Source organism: Plecotus auritus (assembly GCF_963455305.1).
Source record: "Plecotus auritus genome assembly, chromosome: 7".
Classification (NCBI taxonomy): domain Eukaryota; kingdom Metazoa; phylum Chordata; class Mammalia; order Chiroptera; family Vespertilionidae; genus Plecotus; species Plecotus auritus.
In genome coordinates, this window is record NC_137774.1 from 109444747 (window position 1) to 109452954 (window position 8208).

An 8208-nucleotide genomic window follows, 5' to 3' on the forward strand; every position below is an offset into this window, starting at 1 on the left:
AAAGATTGGCAACTCTTCTTAGAGCCTTTACTTCATTCCCTTACAGCGAACATCAACTCCCTTGAACGCTAATATTCTTTTCCTCCAGAGCAGTGGTTCTCAACCTTTCTAATGCCGCGACCCTTTAATACAGTTCCTCATGTTGTGGTGAGCCCCAACTATAAAATTATTTTCGTTGCTACTTCATAACTGTAATTGTGCTACTGTTATGAATCGTAATGTAAATATCTGTGTTTTCCGATGGTCTTAGGCAACCCTGCTAGCAGTTCTCAACCTGTGGGTCGCGACCCACACGTTGAGAACCACTGCTGTAGAGCCGTTGCTATGAAGTAGCAACGAAAATAATTTTATGGTTGGGGGTCACCACAACATGAGGAACTGTATTAAAGGGTGGCGGCATTAGGAAGGTTGAGAACCACTGCTCTAGATTCTTCCAAACACTTCATTATCTTTCTACCCAGCAAATCCAAAAGAGCTGGTCAATAGCCAAGGAGAAGGGGGTTCAGGCCCTGAGAGAAGTGGGGTTATACAGCAGGCTCCCAATCTTTTAGTCCTTGAGACCCCAGGACCCCTGAGAAAAAGCCCTTAGAGTGGCAAGCAGCTGGTGAATCAGAGCAGAAAAAGGGGGTCATCTTTCCTTTTATTCATGTGTCCATTAGGCTTACCTCTGAGCATAACTACATGGGAGCAATATGAAATTAATCTGTTCCCTCACACAATACACTGCCATTAATGTCCAGCTTAGCTCTTTCACCCAGAGACCCAGGTGGCTGCGGGAAAGCCGCATGGAGTAGAGAATTGTAAGAATGCATTAATTTGCTGATTCCTTCCAGTTGGCAGCTTTAATGATTAGTTGGAACCTTTCTGCACCCAACGCCTCTATTGCTTTCCACCCACCCTCTGGTCCTAGCTGAGTTCTCAGAGCTGCCGACTAAGTGGGCTTTTACTTCTGCAGGACAGCCTTTCCCGCCTGCTCCGGCCTCCTCTCCTCCAGGCCCTGCCTCAGTTCCTTTAGGCACTTTTCCTGTGACCCGTTTTCTGGAACTTTCACCACCCTCATTGCCCTCTTACAGGAATCCTTGTTTGTGGCTGACTCACAGCCAATGCAAGGTACAAATGATGCATCATAGAAGTGTGCACTTGAAACCTACATAATTTTATTAACTCATGCCACCCTAATAAATTTAATTTAAAAGATGAAATAAAAATGATAGCCACGGTCTGGGAAGGATCAATGTCAGAGGCTTCCACGAAGGACACGCTGGATGGTGTGGTGGCCGTCAGGGTGAGACCTCAAACAGCTCAGCCCAGAGAGTGAGGGTCCTGGTTATCGTGTAAACAGCTGCTGAGAGCTGCATGCACTCTGCTCCCCCAAAACTTTGGGCGCCCCAGTGCTGAGTGAAGTCTCCTCTATGCTCTGCACTATGGTGCTGCTCCACGGCCCCCCAAGGAGGAGGGAGACTGTCACTTCTAGTCTCAGAGGCCCTAGCCCACCTCCTGTTCTCTCCTTTCCCTGGGCTGTTTGCGCTGAAGGTTGGATATTTGGCAGAGGGGAGCAGGCAAGATGCCTTCCCAGGCGTCTTCGGGGGCGATCTCCCTGCTGACTTCTTCCTTAAAACCTTACAACCGGAGGCTAGTTTCTGAAAAGCAAATGTTCCCCACACAGCTGCGGGGCACTGCTAGGATCTGCTTTGTCAGATGCGATAAGGAGGGAGTATTTGATACGAGTTCTCCTGGAGGAGGAGGATTAGCTCAGGGGGACGTTTAAAAAGTGTGGTAACAGCCCCCAGAAGAGTGTGAAAGATAGCCGCTTGCTCAGTGCCTGTGTTGGACACTTGAGGGCTGTCATTTACCTCACTTCACATATGGTCCCTCTGCAACACTGTGAGGTCAGAATCATTAGCTCAGTTGAGACGTAATTCACTGCCCCGAGTAAAACATCTTGTCTAAGAGCCTTTTCCTTATGTCTTTACTTTTCTCTCACACTCCGGCATCCCTGGTGGGAGTGTAAAGTGGGCAGTTCCTTCAAAACTTAAACATAGAGTTAGCACATGACTCAGCAATGCCACTCCTAGGTATATACCCAAAGAATTGAAAATAGGTGCACACAAAAAACTTGTGTACAAATGTACATAGCAACGTTTTTCATATTAGCCCAACAGTGGAAACAACTTAAATGCCCATCAACTGATAAATAGCTAAACAAACTGTGGTCCCTCCACCCAATGGAATATTATGCAGCCATTAAAAACATGAAGCTCTGATACATGCTACAACATGGATGAACCTTGAAAACATCCCAAGCAAAAGAAGCCAGTCACAAAAGGTCACAGATTGTATGATTTCTTTTATATTAAACTAGAGGCCCAGTGCACAAATTTGTGCATGCGTGAGGTCTGACTGGCCCACCCTGATGGGGGCCATTCGGGGCCAGGCCAGCAGGGGGGAGGGGCCGTGGGTGGTTGGCTGGCTAGCCCCACCCCTGATCAGGCCGGTTGGCTGGCCACTGTGGGAATCATAGCCACTGGTTGTTCCGGTCATTCCAGCATTCTGGTCACTGGCTTTTTATATATATAGATGTCCAGAATAGGCAAATGTATAGAAATGGAGAGTAGATTAGAAGTTGCCCAGGGTTGAGGAGAGTGTGGGGAGTGATTGCTAATGGATATGGGATTTCTTTTGGGAGTGATTAATATGTTCTGCCATTATATAAAATGTGATGGTCACACAATCTCCTGAGCATACTGAAAACTACTGAATTCACCTCAAGAGGATGAGTTTTATGATGTTGATTACATCTCAATTTTTAAAAATACAACAGTAAAAAAAAAAAAAAATAAAACACTTCAATAAGAAAATGACAAAGGACCTGAAGAGACAAGTCAACGTAGGGAAGATACAGGTGGCATATAAGTACATGAAGATAGTCAACATCATTAGCCATTAGAGAAAGGCAAGTAAAGCCACAATAAGATATTCTACAAACCTATCAGAGTAACTAAAATAAAAAATAGTGACAATATCAATTACTGATAAAGGTGAAGAAAAACTGATCACTCCTACATTACTGGTGGGAATGTAAAAACCATAGCCCCCTGCAAGACAGTTTGTCGGTTTGTTAAAGAAACAAATATCCTGCTGACATATGACCCATCAATTGCATTTGTGGATGTTTATCCCAGAGAAAAAGGACATTATCTTCACAGAAAGCCTGTGTGTGAATGTTCATAGCAGCTTGATTCATAATAGCCCCAAGCTGGAAACAACTCAGATGTCTTTCAGTGGGTTGGTTACATCCACATCATGGAATGCTACTCAGCAATAAAAAAGATACATGCAACAGCCTGGATGAATCTCCAGAGGATTATGCTGAGTGAAAAAAGGCCAATCCCAAAGGATTACATACTGTATTATTCTATTTATATAACTTTTTTGAAGTGACAAAAGTACGCAAATAGAGAACACTTGAGTGGTTGCTGGGGCTATAGAGAGGGTGCTGGCAGGAAGGAGCAGATTAAAGCCAACACGAAGGACCCTTGTAGTGAGGGGACTGTTCTGCCTCTTGTCCACATCAATGTCAATGTCACAATTGAGATGCTGTATGACAAGACGTTACCACTGGGAAAACTGGGTAAAGAGTAAAAGGAATCCCTCTATATCATTTCTTACAATGGTATGTGACTCTATAATCATTTCAAAGTATAAAGTTTAATTTTTTTTAAAAAAGGAAGAAAGATAGGAACAGAAGATGGCTGCCGATGGGAAGGCAGACTGCAAGATAGTGTGTGTGTGAGAAAACAAAGAAGAGTGTGGGGTTGCATAGGGAGTGTTTGTTGGTGAGTTGAGGGACAGCTATACTCCAAGAGACTGTGGGGAACTGCTGGAAGGGGCTCCCCTGACCGGGCAGCCCCCACTGCTGCTGGGTTCTCTCCCGGAGTGACCAGCTCGGACGCGGAGACCGTGCCATCTTGAAGGGGAAAGTGGATGTTATCGGATGCCTGAAAAGCCCGGGGAATCTACAAATACGGCACCCACTGAACAGCTGTGAACCTGAGAACACCAGTTCCCAAGTGGCACAAGCACGTGGATTCAGAGGAGCTCTACACTCCACCCTGGAAAGGTCAGATTTTGCCTGGGATAAGGTGAGGTCTTTGGTTCTGGCAGGAAAGAGAAATGCACACACTGGAGCTGGAGAATCTGGGGAAGTCTGCCCCTAGAAAAATCCAAGGCTGTTGGGGCTGGTGCGATCTGTGAATGTGGAAGGGGGTCCGCAGAGCTGCTAACACAAGGGAACTCTAAAAAGCAACCCATTTTGATCTGACGCAAAAGGACAGCCTAAAAATTTTAAAAGTGTGCCAACTGCTTAGACCAGCCGTGGGCAAACTATGGCCCGCGGGCTGGATCCGGCCCGTTCGGCTGTTCTATCCGGCCCACGGAGCCGAAAGAGCAGAGAGTTCTCTTGCTCTCCCCTCCGCTCCTTTACTTTGAATTTATATTAGTTCACACAAACACTCCATCCATGCTTTTGTTCCGGCCCTCCGGTCCAGTTTAAGAACCCATTGTGGCCCTCGAGTCAAAAAGTTTGCCCACCCCTGGCTTAGACCCAAGGGGAAGAAAAAGACTGCACAGACTTGCGCGCAGCCACGGAGTTCGCACGTGCTGGCTCTGTTTTTTGTTTTTGTTTTTTTCTTTTTCCTCTTTAAATCCTTGCTTCTGATAACTAAGCCCATTACATAGGATCACCCAATTGGGGACACCCAAAGAGACTGCAGGGGAAAGTTGTTTTTCTGGAACCTGGGGATTAGAGCGGGGAATAACCATCAGGGAACTAGCTCTGGGGCAACCCACTCCCACAAACCGGTATCAAGTGCCACAGGGAAAGCAGGATCTAAGCACAGGCTAGAAAGGACCTATAGACCCAGATGCCACCCAGTGGTTGAATCACAAATTGACTCTTGTGAAAACACAAATAAAGGAATACAAGAAATTAAGACGCACTGCCTTCTTAAAAATCAGGACTGGCTTACAATACTGAGGAGCAGTGGAACTCAAGGAACTTCAATACTGTCCTGACTAGGAAACAGGTGTGCCAAACAGAACAGTAGAGGAAATGAATGATCTTCACTACTACACATTTTTATTTTTATTTTTTTATCTTTTACTTAAGAAATTAATTTTTTTCTTTTTTCCTCACTTGATTTTACCTTTTTAATTATTACATTTTTATTTTCAATCAGTATTATTACTACTACTATTTTACCTTTTTTTTTTAAAGTGTCATTTTATTTTCTCTTTATTTTACTTTGGGATTAGTGTTCTACATTCTATTTTCATTTTTCCTTTAGCATCATTTTACTCTGTCTCAACTTTACCTTTATGCCATCACTCTTTCCTAACTTTTCCCCTTTTGTTGTCCTGTTTTTCTTACCCTATTCCTGCTTTAGATTTTCCCTATTCCTTCTTTTTACCCCGTTAAAATTTCATCCTACTTTTATATCTAATTTCCAGTCCCCTGCTCCAAGTCCATACACACCTCTCTCTGCTCTTTCTTCACTACCCAAAATTTTTTTCTCTCTCTGTCCTTTTGTTGTTGTTTGCTTGATTATTGATTATATCAATTTTTTATGCTTGTTTGTGAGATTGTTTTGCTTATTCTTTTTTCTTTGTTTGTTTTGTTTTTGTTTGTTTTTTGCTTCTGTTTTCCCTTGCCTCGCTTGATATTAGTTGTTGTTTGTAGTTTGTATTCATCTCCAGGTACTTGTTGCTGGCATTTGTTGGGATTAGTGGCTGTTCTATTGGAGTTTTCTCCCAATATATATAGTTTGTTTCCCTCTTCTTTCTTATTCTCTTTCTTTTCTCTCTTACTTTTTTTTTTCCCTTTTCCCAATTTCATTTTTTGCACTCCTTTCTTTTTTTTTTTTTCTCTTCTTCTTTCTCTCCTATCCTCTTAGGCTCTACAGCAGCCGATCTCAACCTGTGGGGCCCAACCCACAGGTTGAGAACTGCTAGCAGGGTCACCTAAGACCATCGGAAAACACAGATATTTACATTATGATTCATAACAGTAGAAAAATTACAGTTATGACGTAGCAACGAAAATAATTTTATGGTTGGGGGTCAACACAACTTGAGGAACTGTATTAAAGGGTCACGGCATTAAAAAGGTTGAGAACCACTGTGCTAAAGGGTCTGCTGTAAAAAAAAAAAGAAATAGGAAGCAAAGAAAGAACATGGGTAAAGAATAAGAATGGTGACAAATAAGTACCTATCAATAATAACTTTAAATGTAAATGGATTAAATGCCCCCATCAAAGGACATAGGATACCGGATTGGATAAGAAAACATGACCCATATATCTGCTGTCTACAAGAAACCCACCTCAGAAAAAAAGACGCACACAGGCTGAGGGTGAAGGGATGGAGAAAGGTTTTTCAGGAGAATAGAAATGAAAAAAAAGCTGGGGTAGCAATACTTATATCTGACAAATTAGATCTCAAACTGAAGGACATAACAAGAGATAAGGAAGGCCACTTCATAATACTAAAGGGAGCAATCCAACAAGAAGAAATAACTCTGTAAACATATACACACCCAATACAGGAGCACCCAAATACATAAAAAAAAATCCTGGAGGATATCAAGGGAGAGATTGACAGCAATACAATCATAGTAGGGGACTTTAATACCCCACTATTACCATCGGACAAATCCTCTAAACAAAAAAATCAGCAAAGAAACATCAATCCTAAATGACTCACTAGACCAGATGGAATCAATTGACATCTTCAGAACATTTCACCCCAAAGCCACAGAATATACATTCTTCTCAAGTGCACATGGGTCATTTTCAAAGACAGACCATATATTGGGTCACAGGCAAAGTCTCTTCAAATTCAAGAAGATAGAAATCATATCAAGCATCTTCTCAGATCACAGTGGCATAAAACTGGAAATCAACTACAATAAAAAAAAATCCAAAAAGATCAAACACATGGAGACTAAACAGCATGCTATTAAACAATGACTGGGTTACCAGAGAGATCAAAGAAGAAATAAAAAACATCATAACAACAAATGACCTTAAAACACGACAACCCAAATCTATGGGACACAGCATAAGCAGTCTTTTGAGGGAAGTTCATAGCTCTACAAGCCTACTGAAAAAAAACAAGAAACAATGGTAATAAATTACCTAACCCTACAATTCACAGAGTTAGAAAGAGAGCAACAAGAAAAGCCCAGTGTAAGCAGAAGGAAGGAAATAATAAAGATCAGAGTGGAGATAAACCACATAGAGACAAAAAACAAAAACAAAAACAAAAACAATAAAAAAGGTCAACAAAACCAAGAGCTGGTTCTTTGAAAGGCTAAACAAGATTGATGAACCTCTAGCCAGGCTCACCAAGAAGCAAAGAGAGAGGACCCAAATAAACAAAATCAGAAATGAAAGAGGAGAAATAACAACAGACCCCACAAAAATACAAAGGATTGTTAAAAAATACTATGAACAAGTCTATTCCAACAAACTCGACAACCTAGAGGAAATGGACATATTCCTAGAAAAATACAACCTTCCAAAATTTAATCAGGAAGAATCTAAACACCTCAATAGGCCAATAACTATGGAAGAAATTGAAGCAGTCATCAAAAAGCTTCCAGCAAACAAAAGCCCAGGGCCAGACAGTTTCACAGGGGAGTTTTACCAAACATTCAAGGAATAACTAAAACCTATCTTCCTCAGACTATTCCAAAAAATTCAAGAGGAAGGAACACTTCCAAGCTCATTCTATGAAGCTAGCATCACCCTAATGCCAAAACCAGATAAAGACAACACAATGAAAGAGAATTACAGGCCAATATCCCTCATGAACATAGATGCCAAAATCCTCAACAAAATTCTAGCAAATCGGATCCAGCACTACATCAGAAAGATCATACACCATGACCAAGGAGGATTTATCCCAGGGATGCAAGGATGGTACAATATCTGCAAATCAATAAACGTGATACATCACATAAACAAATTGAGAGATAAAAATCACATAGTCATATCAACTGATGCAAAAAAGCATTTGGCAAAATCCAACACCCTTTCTTGATAAAAACTCTCAACAAAGTGGGAATAGAGGGATCATACCTCAATATAATAAAAGCCATATATGATAAACCCACAGCTAACATCATACTCAATGGGCAAAAACTAAAAC